The sequence below is a fragment of the Erpetoichthys calabaricus genome, chromosome 1 (assembly GCF_900747795.2).
Source record: "Erpetoichthys calabaricus chromosome 1, fErpCal1.3, whole genome shotgun sequence".
Classification (NCBI taxonomy): Eukaryota; Metazoa; Chordata; class Cladistia; order Polypteriformes; family Polypteridae; genus Erpetoichthys; species Erpetoichthys calabaricus.
The window spans coordinates 64,310,899-64,333,248 of NC_041394.2; positions in this window are offsets into that span (position 1 = coordinate 64,310,899).

Sequence of the window (22,350 nt, forward strand, 5' to 3'; positions counted from 1 at the left end):
TTTTTTGCACAGATTTCATGTGGCTGTTGAAGCTAATTTATAGATGTTTGCTTACAATACATTTGCACACCCATTGTACAACCTTACACTCCTGAATACAGTAATTCTGAAATGGCACTTGTCTGAGTTGATGGTGTCCTCAGAGAAAATTAGATTAAGAAAGAACTATTTCATTGTGGGATTGGTTCTTTGTATGTGAAATTGTTTCTTATGGGCCTTGAAAACGTCCCTAATATGAAGACAAATCATAAACAATCAAAACAAAAATAATTAATGTACAATAGACTGCATAGCAGGATATCAACTAATCAAGATAATCTGAATTTATAGCCTGTGTTGTTTATATGCAGTAAGTCCTTTTAAAACCATGGCTCATGGGTACTTTACAAATCTGCTATCATATGTTAAGTATAAATAAAGGAGTCTGTTATAGATCTAAAAAAATTTAAGTTATTTCTGGAGTTTTCATATGGATGGTTCCCCTATGGCATCATTCTGAAGAACCACTCTGACACCCTCATTTTTAAGAGTGTACATAGTAAAAATAAATCTTTTTTTCCCCTCCAGACAATATGGCTACTGTATCTTGGATTATACTTTAAGTGTAATTAATATAATTTTAAAGTTCTTAGCTAACACAGTAGTAGTAGTAGTAGTAGTAGTAGTAGTAGTAGTAGCAGTATTGTTTAATGTTCAAAATAAAGTAAAATTCTTGCTTACATGTGTAATCAATTTGAATATGTTGCCACTCTCCAGTGCCATGGTAGTCACAGACCTACTAAAATTAAAACTTTAGAGAGTGTGCCTGTATCTGCAAAAATAACTATACTGTCTGCCAAGATGGATAGATAGATACTGTAGATATCAGAGGCACTATATTATATATGTCTCTCTATTATAAAAAAAAAATCTTGGGAGGGAGACAAGGGAGACGAGATGTGATGTTCTCAGAAGACACTTTGACGTCCCATGGGAGAAGGCAGTGAGACAAAAGGACAGCTGCTGTACAGGCTTTTAAATGATTGACCTGCAGCACGACAAGCAGAACATGCAGCAGCAGCAAGCCAGCAGATGATCCGACCGCATCTCCTTAGTGTGTGTTCAGCCCCCAAAAACCTTCACAACACGAGCGCCATTATACATCCCGCGAGAAAGAGATTTAACCACACCCAGGGCCGGAAATAAAGGACAAAGAGTAGATGACGAAGTAGAACGTCGTAAAGAATTCAAAAATGTTGCCATGGTACACATGCACAGCAGGTTAGAGATAATGGAAGTAGGAAAATTCAAAAGTCTGCAAAAAAAGGATCAGAAAGATCGCATTAGCGCAAACAAATGGAAATTATTACTCAGTGAACAACAGAACAGCGAAAACAGATCGAATATATTGTTTGGATTTAAACTTTAAGTCGGAGATATGTAGATCGTCTAATTCGTGTTGCCAGTGAGAATTAAATGATTCCAAAAACGTTGTTGTGATATGCAGTACCGTGAGATGGAGACTTTTAACATGAGATTCTTTCAAGTCACTCCCTACTTACAACTATTTTCAAACAAGACCACAGTCATCTAACCTGAGTCGTGTGAATGCTTTTGTCAGGCATACTTTCTGTGCTCTCAGTTCTTATAAATTTTATCAGTACAATAATTTTATATGTTCTAGATGACACATCAATGACAAAGCAAAGAAGAAAGAGCATGGACAAACATTTGAGAAAGTCGTTCAATTTATTAGAGAGAAAGAAACGATATTCACTCACAGGCAGTTATACGTTGCATTGTCATGATGTAAGTCCAAACACGGAATCAAAATTCAATGTGATCTTGAAGAAAAGTTAATTCCAAATATTGTTTTTACAAAAGTTTTAAAGTAAAAGTGAAAATAATGCATATGTAACAATTCCCATGAATATAACAATCTCTTTAAATTATATATCCGGTAAACCAAACCCGGGGGTGGGTGAGTGAAGCGAGCAGGGGGCAGAGCTTCCAAGTATTTATTAATAGAAGTTTTGCTTGAAGACTATTTTAATGTTAATTACAGCCAATGTAACTGGCTAGTGTTAAACAAACCACATTGCATTGTACTGGGGTTAACATTGGTATTTTGGAATTACTAAACTCATCTACATGGGGACTGTTGACATAACTGAATTAAGCAATTTCAACATTTTATTTTTTGCAGTGTGCTGAAATCAGATCATACTCGATATCCTCAAAATCCAACCTTATCCTTCCACAGGAAGAAAGCCCACAATGATGTTTACAGAAATTAAGCAGCAAAGATGGGATCTAGCTTGTCTGAAACTTTAAATGTTGCAGCTGAAAAATCTGTCCTGCAGTATTACCAGATTTGTTGACACCATTCTAGGGTGTTTGTCATGATTTTTAGAGATATTTCATAAAACTTTTGGTAAAGTATGAGCTGAGGTGAGATACCCTTTTCTAATAACTAAACAAATAGGCCTACTAACTACAGCAGCTCTCTAGGAACAAACAATATTAAGCATCTTTGGCTATTGAGAAAATGATAACCAACTGAGAAAAGAGAGAAAGAAGCAAGCATCTTTGCTAAGTACTACACATTTGCATTCTTTTTATGTTTTCTGCTTGTGTATCATGGTTCTTTTTACCCATGCACTTTCGTTCCCTTCTATAAAAGACAGGCTGCAAGAATTGAGTGAGAAATAACATTTAACATAAAAGCTTTTTCAACAAAATAGCACTGGCACAACAGCAGCTTGTGAAATGAAAGTAAGTGAATTTTATTTGCAAGCAAAAGGTTGTGGTAAAAATTGAGGAAAGATTACTGAAGCCTGAGCTTTCGGCATACATGCTTCATGCAGCAGTGTTATCTGGTAAGATTATTTGATAAGAGACAGCTTTCCTGGTCAAGCTTGCTGTGTAAGATGGAATCCATTTTCTTTTATTTCTTATTTATTTTTTTCTTCTTGCATCTACAATCCAACCTGTCTTTGTTAGTTCAAATTCTGGCAGTGGTACATGCATGGCTGAACCAATCAAGGTCACTCATATGGACCTAATTTCATTTTCCATTAACATAGCACATACTTTTCTGAACCCACTTATTACAATACAGGGTAGTGGGGTTGAACAGTTGATCATCAGGCCCACTAATGTACACAACCCTACTCTCTCATACAGGATGGATTAAATCATAAATTAACATAACATAAACTTCTTTGGAATGTTCCAATCACTTGTAGAAAATGGCTATAAATATTCCTTATTTTACTTTTGCTTTGTTCTTCCTTTACCCAAACTGAGTTGCTACCACCCACTCTTCCAAATACATTAAGTATTAAAAGAATGAGTTGATGGTGCCATTGAGCTGCACTGTTACACTTAACAAATTGAATGCTGTAATGCTGCCATCTGCTGGGCATTTGTTTCATTACTATAAAAAAGAGCTTTCCCATCAATTTCACATTATCATGCTTCTCGCAACTGAGAGGATGTGGTGGATGTTTGCCAACTGGCTGACTAACCACAAGTCTTTTCTGGTTGGTAACCACATGATAATCAGATTGTGATTCAGACTTAAAAATGAATTATCATGCTTAAACATAGGTTCAGCCACCTGCAGGTGTATTAACTTGATTTTTCTATGCATTTCTACCATTTGTGTGAGGAACACACATTTGTCCAGACTGGTGACACCCAAAGATAAAGGAATGTATTATATGTAATCTTGAGGTTGCTGTATGTTTTAACTACCATATATACTCATGGATAAGCTCTCCAGCAGATAAGTTGGGACTTGATTTTATAATATAATTTCTAATATTTTATAATGTTGGTCATATAAGTCGAATGCAAAAAACTCACGCTATTGGTCCAAGAGATTATGATATGCTAATGCCCACCTGAGAGAGTAACCATGGAGCACACTGCCTTTTTTTTCTATGTGGGTGCAGCAATGCGCTGTATCAGTGTGTGCACCTAACCTCTCTCTCTCTCTCTCTATTATGCCTACGTGACCACATGGTAATACTCGAACTATTCTGAAGCAACGTTTTCACTGATTTGTGTTTTTTGTATCTCATACCCTCACACACCTTTATCGTAAGAGCATCCCTTATCTACGATGGAGCATTCGATCAGAAGAAAATATGAAGCTGGTTTTAAATTAAACGTCATTGAAATAGCAAAAGAAATTAGTAACTGCTCTGCTGAAACAAAATTTGATGCATCTGAGAAACTGACGTAAAAAGATGTAAAAAAAAAAAAAATTAAGTGTTGCATTTTTGAACAGGCATATAAGTCGGGGTCTGTTTTTATGATCGATTTTTCGGGTTTCAAGACCCGACTTATACATGAGTATATACGGTACATCTGGCTCATAGGCCAATAAGAGGAGATTTGAAGCAGTTCCCTGTATGGCCAAGCCCTCCTCTATAAATGCCTTCATCACTCTTTCATTTTCTTTTATGAAAAATTCAGCTTCGTCCATACTAGGAGAAGTGTCTTTACAGTTACGTAAACACTGCCATTTTTTTGACTTGCACTGACCCACCTCAAGTATTCCACAGGGTGGTGGACCACAGTTAGTTAATGCAAAGAGAACTGCCTCCATGACGAATGTCTGTGCATTTGAGTGTACATTGTACAGTTTTACAGACAGTGCCTGAAGTGGAAACAAATAAGTGCTGGTATGAAACCATTTACTGATGGTGCACCAGTGCAAAAAATAGAATAAACTGGTATGCTGTACCTGTGTGGACTGACCCATTTCAAACAATGTACATGTATTTAAGTAAAGTTGCTGGTGCAATATTAATGTAAAAGTGATTAAATAGTTATATCTGAAAGACAAGATTCTTCTTCAAAAATTTTACTGTCTAAACCACTGGAATATTCCATATTTGGTACCATCTTGGAGGTGTGGATTCTAATAAGTTTCAAAAGAAGTGGCATAGTATTGCAGTGTGTCATCTGTCTCACTGAGGGCACATAGCAAGCAAGAAAGAAATCTTTATTTTATATTTTTACACCAAACAACATCCATAGACAGTTTTAATGTTCAGACACACCGTACAACTGTTTGTGTAATTTTTATAGGTGCAGCCCTGGATGGTTAAGTGACTTGTTCAGGGTCACACAGTGAGTTGCGGGCATGAAATTAACTAGTAACCCTGAGATTTGCAGTGAAGTCCTCCTTAGCACTGCATCACCCTCAGACAGTGTGATTTGTTTGCTCATTTTTACTGCGTGTTTATCATTTTAAGATCAGGAGACATCAAGTGTATGCTCTTTATATTGGATAAAATAATGATATTAAAGAAATACTCCACCCAGTAAAGATTTTTTTTTGATATGTTTTTTACACCATGTGTTTTTTAGCGATGGCCTTGCAAATTTTTAGCGTCATGTTTTCATGGAAAGCAGAGATAAAAAATTTTATGATGTAATACAAGTCAATGGTGACCAATGGCATACAACAGCAAACAATGTGAAAAATGTCAATAGGTAAAAGAAAAAAATCTCATGTTGCTTATGTCGCATAATGAATGAGGGGAAGAGGCAGACCTTGGGAGAAGCGGACCTTGGCCAAGATTCCTGTGTCTTCAATTCAAAAACTTGAACTGAGCTTCCTATTTATGATGTGCTTTGATTTATCTGGAAGAGTCTATTTAAGAATATTTTAGCAAAAAACGCAAGTGTTTTATATATTATCAGCAAATGGCTAGATAACTGACATGTGGATTATGCTGCAAGAGTGTTTTTCCTCAATGGATTTTTTTCATATTGTTTGCAGTTGTACAGGATTGGTCACCAAAACCCCCTATTATTTCATAAACCTGTTTAGTCTCTATTTTCCATGAAAACATGACATAAACATTTTTTGTCAGTCATCACAACAAAACACACACGGTAAGTAATGTATACAAAATACATCATTTTTGGGTGAAGTATTCCTTTAATATTCTCAAACATACTTAAACCAGTTCAGGTTTGTGTGGAGCTGCAACGTGTCTTGGAAGCGCAGGGTGTAAGACAGGACCCAATCATAAGAAGGAGCTGTAATACATAGTGGTAATAATAATAATAAAATATTATTGTCTTCACCAAATAAGTCCATTGCTAAAGCTAATCTGAGATTTAATTTATTAATTTTCTGAACCAGCTTTATCCAATAAAGGGTTTCGAGTAGATGATGATGCAGATATGCTCGTAGGTGGTGCAGGGATTAGCACTGTTTCTAGAAGCTTAGATCTGAATCCTGGCCTGAAATTTATTGTTTGTAGTTTGAATGTTATTCCCGTATTTGTGTTTTTGACAACTTTAAATTTCCTCCAAATGAGTGAACGCGGGCATGTGCATAAGGGTGCCCTCTGCAATCCTGACTGGAATTACATGAGCTTAAAAATTAATATTATGAATAAGAATGATGGTAAGAAGAATATATTTAATGATTCACCAGCTTTCACTAATTTAATCAATTCATATGAACTTATGAAATTTGACGAACGAGAGGAGACCAGTCAATTTGTTTAGCTAATAGCTAAGCTCCCCCAATATTTCATTCCGGCTCTTGTTCTTTTCCGTCCTCACCATTTTGTAAAGAGGTTTGTGAAATCAATTCTCCAATCAGCAAATTGAACTGCCTACTTTGTCTTTGATGCCTATTGATCTCAATCATACACTTTGAGTACCTCATCATCTGGCCGATGCTGCTTGTTCTGACAATCCACTTTGAATGGCACAATTCCATAAAAATCAGAGTTTATCACTGTAATTGCAGTACAGCAGAAGGCAGACACGGTCTCTCCTCAAGTGACTCACATAGCTTCTAATGAGCCAACATCTATGGTTTTCTGGCCCATCAGTTTAATAATACCTTTTGCAATATTAATATTGTCTACATCGTCATGTTATTATGTTACTGTGATGTAGATAATATGAATAATGTATGGTCTTCCAAAATTAGGAAGATGGTCAGAATTGTATGCCTGACAAGATTTATTCCCTTTCCTGCAAGAATTCTACAATGTGCCTTAACTTCTCCTTTGATCCAGTCAGCCCATTTTGTCCCAAATGTTTTACTTGTCATCAGATGATTGGTAGCTTTATGGTTCAATGCAAGAGCTCAACTATTGCCAAATAGGTATAGCCCTCAATGCTCTATGCATTTGTGGAGAGGGTCTACAGACTAGGAGATACATTATGGATGACTGTCCTATAAATGCTTGTAATGGATGAATGCAGAATTGTCAATCTGCATCTATAATTCTCCTGAATGACTTTCAAGGGGAACTGTGTTGTAATTCAAAAACTGTAGAGAAAAATGCAGAGTAATGTTGACTTCTCTTAAGTGTCTCAGTGATTGATATGTGGGCAGTCTATTGTAATATGCTTTGTGCAACCTACCTTTTGTAAGTTCATGTGCAGTGTCCCATAAATATTGACATAAAAAAGAAAATGAAACCCACTTTCCAGGCAGATGCACTATGAGCATATTACATCTGAATGCTAGTTTCCTATGATTTATTACTGAGAACCCTTTTATCAAATTCCACCTCTTCTCATGGAATATTCAAAGACAAAATTGAATTGGTAATTGAAAATAAAAGTGTGCAAAATCATTTTCTGCTCAGTGTGTCAAAACAGCATGCTTTAAATGTGATTACATAAAAAGCAAAAATTGCAATGATGCATTGAAAAATCAAATATGGAATGGAGGTAGGAAAAAAAAACAGAATGCTTCTGATTTGCTCTTAGGAGATCTTTAAATTTTAGGAAATAATTTTTAGTTTATGTGATGTTTCAGATGGTTTCTTGTGCTATTTATTCTTGTGATAAGAGATCAAAAATTTATTTTAGTGGTGTGTTGCAATATTTACAGCTAAGGTATTGGATGTTTAAACAAGAGAGCAGAGGCTTCATCTCTGAAATGGTGTATGACCCCAAGAGGGGTGCTAGTCTGCCAGAGGTCACACGGACACATTTCTTACATTCACTGTTGCAGAAAATGCATAAAGAAGAGAGCTGTCATTATACATGAACTCTAAAACATGGATTTCCTTAATTTGCACCTACAGGTGGAGTCCCACATGCTCTTGTTAATGCAGCATGACAGACTGATGAAATGTAACAGAAAGCTTCCTTTAATCGGCTAGGTTCATTTGCATATAATGACTATGGATTATTTCAAATACACAAATCACCATACAGATAAATGGCATGGTACAGAAACACAATTCCACTATTAAGTTTTATGCCCCCAAATCATTAGTCATTAAGAGTAATGGGTTATACCTGGTTAAAAGAAATAATATTTCTTATAGGTAAATTGTTATCAGAGAACAAAATATAAAGTTAAAAATTGTATATGATCTCATTTTCTAATTTGAATGTGCTGATACAAATGGCAGGATGTTCTAGTTACTTTCAAGTACATTTTTTTCTTACACTTACCAAGCTCAATACATAACAAATGTCACACACGTGTGTGTGGGAGGCAGCTTACGGGCTTGAATACTTGTATTTCCATGCTGGACAAGGGGTTGGCACTGTCCTCTAACTCTTTCTACTTTCCCCTTGCAGACCTACAGAAGAACCAGCATCCTTGTGATATAGTGGGCTTGTGGCTCCAAATGAAAAGGTCAGTTTTTAATAAATAATCCGTTTGGCTGTGTCAGTCTCCGTGGGTCTGCTAGCACAACCATGTGAAGTTGATGAGGTAGTTGGGGTGAGATGTGCTTGCATGTGTAGGTGCTATCATTCTCAATTGCTTCACTGGCTTCCTGCCGTGCATGATTGAGATGCTGCGCCCACTGAGCTGTATAAGTACGGGCCAGCACAGGAGAAGGAAAAAGGATGAAAGAGGAAAAATGAAGGAGGGAGAAAGGCTTGCAGAACGACAGTGCGGCATTGGGGCAGAGAAAGAGGATAAGCCAGACAGCTAGAGAAGGAGAGAAGGCACCGCTGTCAGGGGTCCTGCGATGGAGTGAGAGAATGGTGCTCTAGGGACGGATTGTACCCACCGATTGTGCTGAGGAGTGGGTGCAATCAAGGGGACATCCTCTCCAGGGATCCGAGGGACGACTGCATGGGCGTGAAGGATGATGAAAGGACAACTGACGCCAAGCGGTCTGGCAGATGCTGACAGAGGGGACCATGGCAGCTGAACGAGCAATGGGTGAGCTGAAAAACGTGGAAGGAGTTGGGCTTGGCTCGTATGACCTGGTGTCTGCTGATTTTTATTCTTGTTTTTACCCTTGTTTTAATCACTTGGATTTTTTTTACTGTTTTTATGGATTATTTTTGAACTTGGAGATCTGCACTTTGGACACTGTTTTGATTTTTGCATTGTTAATAAAAGCACAAATGTACTTTGCACCATCCCATTGCTGAGCATGTGATTGGTCCCCATCTGTCAGCTCATTTGGATATGTTATCGAAAGTGTCGAGTTCAAGAGGCTCCCAAAACCTGGAATACAGTGCATGGAGCAGGACCCGCACTGTCACAATCCTAAGCCCTCTTCCCGTCTCCAGAAGTCTCAACCTACCACTTTCTCTTCAGTGGCACCAGATCCCACCCCCTCATGATGTCACTTCCTAGCATCTACTATCAAGATGTGTTGTGGTTGTAATAGAATAATTAATTATACAGGACAGATAAAGAAAGAAAAATAAAATAAAATCAAAATTATTCACCACTGACATATGTCAGGAGATGGCTGACATATTGTAACAGCAAATACACTCAAACTCAGGCAGTTTTAATATAAAAGTTCAATGAAGGGTACAGAACAAAAGTGAGACAAAGGTACAACTGATGATTCTGTATAGAACTTTCATAGCTAGCAGTCCAAGTTTTAAAAGTTATTTCTTGTTGACTTTTGTCAGTCTTGAAAGACAATGACGTTCTGCTCTGTGCCTGGATCAATCTGTTGTGATGTCAGTCCAATTCTGGAATGACATACTTCTTGTAACAAGCAGAAGTGTCATCAGGTATGAATATTTTCTGTTGCTGTCTGCACTCTCTGTGATCCTCCCACATCTAGTTCCACTTCTATTCACTATTTTTGATGTATGTATTGACGGCTTGTCTCCATGCAATGCTCTTTTTTGATGTTGCTCCACAGGTTTTTTAGTCATTAACATCAATGTGAAGTGGAGGGATTACTGACATTTGTAAATGAGGAACTTTCCTTATGCTCTAGATGGTATAAAACATACCCCATAAATACTATAAATATCTAGTAAAATAATAATACCTTTTCCCAACTTCTGGTGTCATTGTATTATTTTGAAGTCTGTGAGACTTACCAGGAAAGTTTATTGGGTTAATCTTCTCTCAACCTTGAAGATTAAAACAATACATACAGTATATAAAGAGATCTTAGCCAGACAAAGTCAAAGATCTAACAAACACATGACACACATAAAGGCGCATAAAACTCTTTTGGTTATATATGCCACTTACTAACCAAGCTATGTTTTGCTGTTACCATAGTTTTTCTAATTATTGTGGCCTATGCTCAATGGCCTTAATAAACTATATGGACAAGAAAGTATCAATTTTGCCTACACTTGGCACCCTCTTATTTCAATCACTCTAGATAAAAGACAAAGTATAGAACATTTAAAAGCAACGTTGTATTTTTTAACATATAACAAAACTAAATATAAGGAAATGTAATAGAAAATAAAATGGATAAACAATCTTAGAAAAGCTTACTGAAAATCAGAAATGTCAAGGTGTGGAATGTATCCTGGATGATGTTTGATTTAGCAATTGTTATTCATAGGTTACGTTTTCCAGTGTCCAGATGAAATGGTCACATATGTCTCAATATCTGACATTAATTCCTCTGTTTCGGTTCTGTCATTGTCATCTTTGGTCCGTAGAAAAAACCACTGTATATTTATGTTAAATACCACATATATAGTTTTGGGAAATGTTATACAATACACATTTGATTGGCTATCTTGTCCTTATGATGAATGACTCTGATCTAAGTGTTTGATCTTTTAAGTACCTCCTTACTTCTATTTTCTCAAGCTGTAAACCAATTCTGTAATTTCTAGTCCTGCCATGTCCATCTGTTCCCAGGATATAAATGAATTAAAACAGACTCTGTGGTATGTACTTGCCTTCTTTTTCTTTCCACCATTGATTCCTTGCAATGCCTGTAATTTAAGTCCTGTAAGTTCAGTTCAGCCTGATTCGTTTGAGCAAAATAATTAAAATTTAATATAATCAGTCTGCAGTTCAAAAATGGAAGATTTTCCACTTCAGGACAATCGTTCAATAGGATAGGTAGTGCAATGGTAAAGATAGCTGTCATTCTGTCATCTCATGTCTAATTCATCAGTGTTTGTCTCTTTCTGCCTTACTGATAGTTTTTACACCTACAATTAATTTTGTTTGTGATACTTGGCAGAGTCCAATTGATTATTTACCAGTGGATAAGTTTAAATCGAAATGGGCATTAAAACTTTGCCTTTTTGTACAGAAGAATGGAAGTAGACTGAGGCTGAAAAAGGAAATAGAGTGCAATTGTATTCCAGTAACACCTACAATCTATGATGTCATTCATGTTACACGTAAAATGTCTCTGGCGATACTCCCAGTTAATTGCAGCCTTCTTATTATTCCTAAAATGTTTATTCTATGGTGTACCTCATTTTCATCCTCATATTACATCTGCTGTAAGGATGCAATTGTGTAGATATGGTAGATAAGGTAAGGTTTGGGGTAAGGATGTCTCACTCTCTTCTGTGGATCTTATCTTTCCTCATTGATCAATAAATTGAACACAAACAATTCAAGTTCTGATAACGGTGATGGGTATGTCATGAGTGACAACACCAGACATCTCACCACTGACAACAATACGCTTGACATCGGACATATGTAGACATGGGCTGCAGTTAGACCCTTCTTGAAAAATTATCCATCAGAGACAACCTCCTTGTGAGATCAGGTATTACAGTTGCTGCCTGTTGAAATAAAATGCGGTGGATGACATTGTCTTTGAAAGAACATAGAAGTCTATTGTCTGATTTGCTCAATTAAAGAGAATATTGACATTTTACTTTAAGAGTGCACTGTAATGAGCATTGGTGAAAATTGTAAAATGGCTGTCTGCACCAGCCAATAAGATTAAAGATAGGAAATAACAGACTATTCCAGGCTGTTTGTAAGAAAATAGCAAAAGCACTGACTTTTTAAGTAAGGAGGGAAGTGGTTAGAAGTTTAAAGACTTAGCTTACCGTATGTGTCATGAGTAGCATTAGGCATCATTCTTGACTGTTCCCTTCTTTAGCTGCTTTTTATCCCTGTTTCCTCCTGCTATATCTTTTGCCATGCAACATTAGTCAGGAGACAGTCACATCATGTAAGGGACCAGGCAAATAAAGAAGATAGTTTAAGTAGAGGTCTTGGCTCTGCCTGTCATGATCTGGACTTAATTTTATGTTTTTCAGCTTTTCATTTGCCCCTAAAACTAATGTATATATACTTTTGGGGGTTTCAGAGATCAAGGAATTCAATAGTCGGGTTAGCTTTCTGATTTGGAACATTTTTTAAGATATTATGTTTGAAACATATCATCCTGTAGCACTATGTTGTTTTTATTATGGTTGCTGCCATTGTTTGCTGTTTGTGTTAGAGAGTTGATAGGCTTTACCAGGTAGGATGACCAGGAGTTTGCAATGTGTGAAGTCTTTACCATGACTGTATAAAGGTCAGTGTTATAGTCTTCCCAAATGTCCAAGTTTATGAATAAATCAAACCTAAGAAATGTTTTTCCCTAGATCTATACTAATAAAAGGCAAAGCCCTCACTGACTGACTGACTGACTGACTGACTGACTGACTGACTGACTGACTGACTGACTCACTCACTCACTCACTCACTCACTCACTCACTCACTCACTCATCACTAATTCTCCAACTTCCCGTGTAGGTGGAAGGCTGAAATTTGGCAGGCTCATTCCTTACAGCTTACTTACAAAAGTTAGGCAGGTTTCATTTCGAAATTCAAAGCGTAACGGTCAGAACAGGAACCTCTTTTTTGTCCATATACTGTAATGGACTGCAGCTCGCTGGCCGTGGAAGGCGGGGTTGCGTATCGCGTCATCACGCCTCCCACGTAATCATGTGAACTGACTGTGAACGCAGTACGTAGAAAACAAGGAAGAGCCCCAAAGAGCGCTGAAGAAAACATTCATTACACAATTGAGAAGGCAGCGAAACAATAAGAAGCGAGCGAGTGACGCATACAAGCATATTCATAAGTGCAGCTAAGGCAGAAACAAAGCACGGTGTAAACCGTAAGTTTAAATTAAGTTTGGCAAGATTGCTTTTCTCCTGTACAACTATACGTTGCATTCTCAACAGTAAGCTTGCACGACTTGGTCATATTACAACCGGAGTGCTGAACTGACAACGTGGTATACAAAGAGAACTATAACAATCGTAATAAATGAACAATAAAACAGCGGAGAACCCGTGGATTAAATAGAAAGGCTGCTTCCTTGGCGAAGCAAGGAAAAAGGATAGCCTTATATGGCATTCGTTTATAAAATAGCGGAAAAGCTGTGTAAAGACTGCTTGACAAAAAAACAGCAGAGCGCCTTATATGAGCAGGCAGTCAGCTAAAGAAGGGAATCAATAAATAACTATAATCGTAATAAACAAACAAAAAATAGCGGAGAATCCGCGGATTACATAAAGGAAATGGGTACCTGAACAGAAAAGTGACTCTCAAATACCTACACAATAACTATAACAATCGTAATAAACGAACAATAAAACAATACAGAACCGCTAAGCAAGGAGAAAGGACGGCCTTATATGCCGTTCGTTTATTAAACAGCGGACAGGCTGTGTAAAGGCAGCTTCACAAAAAAACAGATCCTTAACAAATTGTTATTGGTATATTTTCCCTCAATTTAAAAAGGTTTTCTTTTCTTCTTAATTAAAATTTAAAAGCAATACTTCACCGCTGCGAAGCCCGGGAATTTGGCTATATGCAGTGAGTGTGTACGCCTGATGAGCCCAGAATTAGGGCGAAACACGTGTCGCGTACTCTTTGCATTATTTGACAGTAAACTATTTTCAACCATTCTATGATCTGCTTCTCACAACTGAGGGCACCATGGTGGATGTTAGCTGACTTGCTGGCCAACCACAAGCATTACCTGGTAGGTAACCACCCATACAATCAGATTGTGATTCAGACTACGAATGCCGTGAATGTAATTACCCTGATCTACATGCTGTCAAATACACGAACCACACGGCGTTGCACAATGTTAGGGGCTTCGCCTCTAGCACCGAGGTTCGATTCCCGTAAGGGAGTGCAGTGAGTGTGTACGCCTGATGAGCCAAGAATTAGGGCGAAACACGTGTCGCGTACTCTTTGCATTATTTGACAGTAAACTATTTTCAACCATTCTATGATCTGCTTCTCACAACTGAAGGCACCGTGGCTGATGTTAGCTGACTTGCTGGCCAACCATAAGCGTTACCTGGTAGGTAACCACCCATACAATCAGATTGTGATTCAGACTACGAATGCCGTGAATATAATATATATATATATATATATATATATATATATATATATATATATATATATATATACAGTAATCCCTCACCTATCGCAGGGGTTACGTTCAAGGAGCCCCCCGCGATATGTGAAAATCCGCGAAGTAGCGACCTATATTTATTTTATTATTTATACATATTTTAAGGCTTTATAAACCCTTCCCACACTCTTATAAACCTTTCTCACTCTCTTGTTAACCTTTCCCACACTCTTATAAACACTTCCTATGCTCTTAAACACTTTCTACATTCTTAAACACCGCAGACCAACACTGCACGCAGCGATCAGACGTCAATGTGTCTGCACTCGCTTTGTGGAGGGGGGCAGCTGAACTCACGCTGAGCAGAAATGGACTTTGTGCTGCTTCTGCCAAAATGCCTGCTTGTCGCTCTGCGCGTTCGGAAGGAGGAGGAGTGTGTGTGTGGTTTTGTGAGGGCTGAACGCACGTTCGCTCAAACCCCCCTCCCCAGAGGCGCAGTTCGCATTGTCAAGGGGATGGGGAGCTGAATGAACGCTAAGGAGAAGTGGACTTTGTGCTGGCTTTGTGCTGCTTGTCGCTCTGCCTGTCAATAATTTAAAAGCCTGTACATCACCAATTTTCCTGTCTCACTGTCTTGTCTTGCGTGAAGTTAAAATGTTTTATAATAGTGAGATGATACTAATATCCTTAGCCCGACATCCACATATCATATGTGTTAACAAAGTGTGTTTTATAAGTTTACATGTGTTTAAAGCATGTGGGATGGGTATTTTAAGGCTTAAACTATAAAAATGTTTATTTATATGGTCTTTCTATATCGTGGATTTTCTCCTGTTGCTGATGGGTCTGGAACATAACTTCCGCGATAGGCGGGCAATCACTTGTATTTAAAAACCCGCGAAGTCGTGAATCCGCGAAAAGTGAACCGCGAAGTAGCGAGGGATTACTGTATATATATATATATATATAAGTAGATATGTATATATATATGTGAATGTATGTATGTATGTATGTCTATATTTATATATATATGTGCATATGTATATATATATGTGTATATATATATGTAGATATGTATATATTTATATGTATATATATGTACATATGTATATATATGTATATGTGGATGTGTATATGTATTTATATATATGTATATGTAGATATGTGTATATGTAGATATGTATATATATGTATATATGTATATGTATATATATGTTTACATAACCTCTTTAACACACTACTTCTCCGCTGCGAAGCGCGGGTATTTTGCTAGTTATGGATATAACTAAAAATTAACTTTATTTTACCTTGTTTACTTTGGCTTTTGCCTTGCCTGCTTGTCCATATTTTCACTCCAACCTTAGTTCATGTTGCCAGTTATTCTTTAAAGGGCAGAATGCCATGCTGCAGTGTTATGGTTCAGCTTTTCTGATGATGGGAATGATTGAGCATGCCTGCCATGGAAATGGCAGCACCTATACCACAACCTCCATGAGCCAGAGGTGTCTGGTTATACCATGGCATGCCATCCTGTGAAGTGTGACCTAAATATGGTGGCTGATTCGGGTAAGCAAACAGAAAAACTGGCATGATGAAGTGTTAACTAAATGTTGGCTAATTATACAAGTCTGTAATCGAAAAAGCAAACCAAGAAGGCAGGCAGGAGATCAGAACAAAGGCATAAATCATAAGCAAAGGTATCCAAAAGTGTAAAACAAAATAACAAAATCAAGAAGGGCAGCCAAGATCAAAACAAATAAATTAAAAAGCCAGAAAACTTTGGAGCTGTACACTAAAGGTCTTCACAATGCTGCAGGATCCCACTTTTGCCAGTTGCCCTCAAATCACAAGAATACAGCATGATTTAATGTTGCATAGCAACAGACGCTGACAGGAGGGGACAGTGACAAAATGTCAGCAAAAAGAGTGACTGGGGATGGAGTTCCAGCCAACCCCTAAAATGGGGTGCTACAGTGTATGTGCCCCTCTTCTGTTGCTACATCTGTTCATTATGGACACTAAATAGACCTATCTCTGTACCAGAGCTGTTAGAAAGATGTACCTTAGCTACTTGCTTTACATTATTTAGCTTTTCTTTTTTGTTTATATTATTTTGTATTCACATACTGAATAACACACACTTAAGTGAATCACCCTGCTGACAAATCTTAACAATCAATCTGTTTTTACTGTACTATATGAATGATTGTGTTTATATGGTTCAGCATTAACAAAAAAGAATTTCCACATATGGACAACAAAAGCAATCAATATCATTTTTAATCATGTTGAGCTGAGCAATTTCATTTTCAAAAGCTTAGCTGTTTTGTCAATGGTCAATACACAGAAAGAGATTTATTGTAATTGTGCTTTCAGTAAAGTGGAAGTAAAGCAGAAGAATGCCTGTATTTTCTGTATGAAAATAATGAAACCATTTAACAATGTTGATTACTATCACTGTAATAGTATCACATTTTTTAATGCTGTAATAGGACAGGATGCATTTATCACAGCTATAAAACAATCAAATACACAAATAAAAGCCAGTGATTATACCGTAATGGTGCTACCTCAGTGTTCTGGAGACCTGAGTTCAAGTCCTGGCCCAGTCTCTGTCTGTATGAAGTCTACATTTCTTCTTTGTTTTTGGGTGGAATTTTTTCCAGGATATGTTTTTTTTTTTTTTTGCTTCACATATCCTTAACACTTTGGGTTAGGTTCAATATTGTAGTTTGGGGTGTTTGATAACTCAGTTAATTAATTATCAGTTTTACCTTTGGCAATTGTAGAATTTAATTAAATCAATTAACAAGACACCCGCTCCAGAGATTCCAAGTTAAAAGTAGGTTGAGTGACTGATCTCTGTTTCACTTTCTTGTCGGGATGCCAGAAAAATGAAGAGATCTGTAGAATTTCTAAACAAGGTTCATAAATTGGTGCACATCTAGCACTTTCGGTGCAAGATCATCAGTGAAAATCAGTGCAATATTAACACTTTCACTTTCTCTATTAGGGTTAAAACATGGCTGAAGACTTACTTTCAAAAATAACTCAGACACAGTTGTTGAAATAATCAAAATAATACAATTTACTTACAACAAATAATAACAGAGGATGGCTATATGCAAGACAATAGATAGATAGATAGATAGATAGATAGATAGATAGATAGATAGATAGATAGATAGATAGATAGATAGATAGATAGATAGATAGATAGATACGAAAGACAATAATGAACAACTCAAAACATAACATTACAAAGACTTAGTTGAACTTTTTCTATCTTAAAGAAAAAGGCACATAACGTATGAATACTATCTTTTGGCTTAGACAGATCTTTTTCTCTCTTATAAAAAAGGCATATAGAAAAGACTGAAATTACTTTTTTTTTTACCACTGTGGTCCTCCTGCTTTCTTTACTTCTGATATCTCACACAGAGCTATTACTTATTGGCTCAGCAAAAGAAAATTTAATTTCTTGAGGTCAATACTTTCACCTAAAACCTCTCACATAATCCAAATAGACATAATGAGTATCCTCCACAATTTTTAGTTAAGTTAAAAGAAACACCCTGCTGTTTTAACCAGCCTTTCTATTATTCATTTTTCTGCCACAATAAATTATTCATCACTCTATTCTGTAGACAGCAGGTAATTTCAATGAAAACTTTACAAAATGTCAATTACCCCTAAAATATTACAGATCACACAAGAGCATTCTATTGGGATTTGCTATTGTCAGTTTTTCATAGTATATGTATTTTAGTAATAGTTTCCTTATGCCTTATAAATGTGGAACTTTCATATAGTATTATACTGGATCTTTGCTTATTTAAAATATACTGCATCTAGGAGGATCAAATCATAATGTGGTGTTTTCTTAGCTTAATTCTAAATCATTGGTTCAGTAAGAACAAAAGAACATTTGGACAGTGAGGAGGTGGACAGTAGTAGCTGAAGAGGCCTGCCAAGATTATTTTGGAGAAAGAGATTGGGAAATTATTTGTGAATCAAAGGGGAGAAATATTGATCATTTGGGTTATTTTATAATACACTTTTTTGCTTACCTAATAATAAACCTCTGATTATTACTAGTTTAAAGGTTCAACTAAACATCAGAATGAGACTCTTTAGAAAACGGTATAAGGAGTGATTAACATCCATATTACTGTCCAGATGAATTAAAACAGAGGATATGGGACAACAAAATATGAGAAAGGTAAAGAATAAGCTAGAACGGAATAAAGTTTGGAGATGTATTTGTGGGATTGCTGAACCTAAGACACCAGAAATGGGAAATGTACAAAAGTGCTTTGAGAGGAAACACATTTTTTACAGTTTTTTTCAGTGTCTTCTTTACACCTTATCACCATTTTCAGACAGCCATCTTCACCACTTTAGTTCTCCTCAGTGTTGCAACATTCTTATCAACCCAAAACATACTGCTACCTCATTGATGCTTGCTCTTAACCTCTCCCTGCCTGCTCAACTTGGCACACTAGAGTGTCCATAAATGTGGAGACTCAACAGTGACAAGACAGCAGCTTCTTATGCTATCAGCAGTGAGGCACTCATAGTGTGTGCCAGCCAGTTGTCATAAATCAATGCTAGCACAGCTGTTTTGCTCAATTTTTATCTTTCATGTGGATTTTTTTTCCTTTTCTTCTTTAACACTTTTATTCTGTCGTTTACAATCACAGAGAATTTAATGGTAAATTATTTTATTCAATAATTTTGTTTTTGGTTATATATATTTATGTTACTGTTTATTTTTATCATGTAACATAGACAGATGAATAGATAGATACGCAGGACAATAACAAACAACTCAAAACATACAATTACAAAGGCTTATTTGGACTTTTGCTATCTCATAAAAGAGGCACATAACTTATTAATTCTATCTCTTAGCTTAGAAAGATTTGTTCCTCTCTTATAGAAAAGTCATATAGCTTATGAATTCTGATCTTTGAATTCACACATTCCAGATGGATAACTTTTTAGGCTAGTTATTAAGCTTCTTGTCTTTGCATTTCATTTGTTCACAGATACAGTAGTCTCTGCCTTTGTTTATACCCCTCCCACAACAAGTTTGTATGTGTGTAGGTGTGTGTGAATGCGAGATGCTGATTTGCACTTTCTTGCTGGATTAAGAATGAAAAAGTGTCAAAGTTTAGAAAAATGTATAAAAAATCATGTGTCAGTGAGATCTGAGAGAAATTTCCCATTTATCTGGGCAAAGTTACTAAAAAAATTAATTTGATAAAATTGTTAACTATTTGAAGTTCATATTACATCATCTGGAGCAAATGCTAAACAACTAACACTTTAAACAATCAAAGATTCAATAAAATAAGACAAGTTTCACATTTATAAGACAAAAGGAAGCTATTAAGACACATATGAAAAACTGAAGATAACAAATCCCAATAGATGGCTCTTGTGTGATCTGCAATATTTTAGGAGTAAGTGACATTTTGTTAACTTTTCATTGAAATTACTTGCTGTCTACAGAACAGAGTGATGAATAATGTACTAAGGCAGAATAATTAATAATAGAAAGGCTGGTTAAAACAGCAGGATGTTTCTTTGAACTTAACTAAAAAGTGTTGAGAATACTGAAATTATGTCTAACTGGATGATGTGAGAGTGAAAGTATTGACCTCAAGAATTGTAATTTTCTTTTAGTGCGCCAATACGTAATAGCTCTGTGTGAGATATCAGAAGTAAAGAAAACAGGAGAACCGCAGTGATCACTGGTAAATAAGATAGAAGAGCTTGTGACATTGACAAGGAAGTAGAGGGAGCAATGTAAATGTGGCAAAAGAGTACTTTATTGAAAAGTGGATATTGGACTATATTCCTGAAGACAGCTACAGTTGAGGGGTCCAGCTTATGTGGATGGACAGAAACTCCAGAGAGAATGGTAAGAGGAAAGGTGGAAGGTTTCCTTTGATAATGACAGATGTAATCCTGGCCTTAATACCTTTAACAAATGAGTCTGTAGCCCACATATTGGACTAATTGATTTTAATTTATGTTCATATTAGTGAACCCACCATGAGAGTTCTGTCACAACATTGTTATTGTGTTCATTTCATCTTTCTTTTACACATAGGCAGCAAGTGACATTATACTACTTTACTGCCAAGCTCCAGAAACAGCATCCCACTGTGTTTATAGCAGTCTCTTTTGCCATTAACTGTGACATCAATGCAAAATGGTTAAAATACTATCAGTAAAACTCAATTGATCAAACCTTATTTAGTTTTATATCATGTCTTCATAGAGCATCCACTTTAATAAAAGGATAAGTATCTTTGTGTCTGTCTGTGTTCATCTGTTTGCTGTGTCTCTGTCATTCCAAAAGATGGCACATCACAGACATTTTTTAGCAATAACATGCATTGCATTTGTCATTCCAATAAAACACAGAGGCCTAAGTTGATTTATTAGATTTCATCCTGTCTTAGATGGGTAGCACAGCTAATACCCTCATAAAATGCTTAACAAGGCACATTTCAACGCAAGTTAAAGCAACACAATAATGTTTATTCACACCTGGAAAAAAAAGCAAAACAACCTAGCAACAGCGTGGAGCAGTTAAAAAAGATCTGAATGTACACAGGACTAAATTGACAATAAAACATGATAAATGAATTTGCCCCTCTCCAGTACTTTTCTGTGTGGAGGTTTCAAAAATAAAGGGTGACACATAGTAAATTTATGAACACATATTTTGTAATCAATCTACAGTGTAGATATGAAAATAAATCTATTTGTCTCAAACAATTTATCAAGTAGCAATTTTTCTGAATAGCACCCCATATCATATATTACAAAGGGCTGCAGTAGTAAATGCTGCTGTCTGACAGTTTCCCTCCCATTCCCTGTAGGCAGGTATAAAAATAATTGAATAAATGTCTGAGTGACCTTTTTTTTCAATATTTCCTTGTATGCCACATATTCTCTTTGGTACATAAATACAGGAAAATAATCTACTTATGAAATATCAGATCACTTGATTTTGCAGAGTCAGTACCTTTTTTATATTCAGGCAGATCAAGTACATTTAAAAGGTTATTTACCCAGTTAAGTAAACTTTGAAAATTGTTTGACAGAAACCTTCACTGTATACTTGGAGCTTAAAACATGTTGAAAAAATTAACCATACTCCCAAGTGATATTTATTCAAACATGTTGAAATAAATGTATAAGTTATTCAAACACACTGTAACATATCAATGGTTGTGTTTGCCAAACTTAAAAAAGCAATTTACAAATGTATACAAACAACTAATTTATACAAAAAAGCAGACTTGGGTAAGAGCATGTTCAATATTTCTTTTTCCTTCAGTCATCACTCGTTTTAATGACATGCAGATGGGGTCCCTTATCTCCTCTTTCTCCAAAGTTTATCCTTGAAAAGGGATATTGAGTTAAGCTTTTTGAATCCAATATGCAGTACAATGAGATTCTTCCTTGTTTGTCTTTAAGAGACTAATTACAGTAGTATTGTACAATACCAATGACAGATATATACATTAAATGAATGTGAAACCATTAAGTCTGATAACATTAGCTGCAAATATGTACATACACATATTTTAATTGTATAAATTGCCTGGCAACAACTGAGAAACATAGGGTGTATGATTAAAGCAGCTCGAGGAGGCTCAATTATAGTATATGCAAGCATATATAAACATGACCAGCAGAAGAAGGATTCTTAAAGAAACAGAAAAGACAGCTAAAGCTTCATCCAAGCCTAGAGAGGTA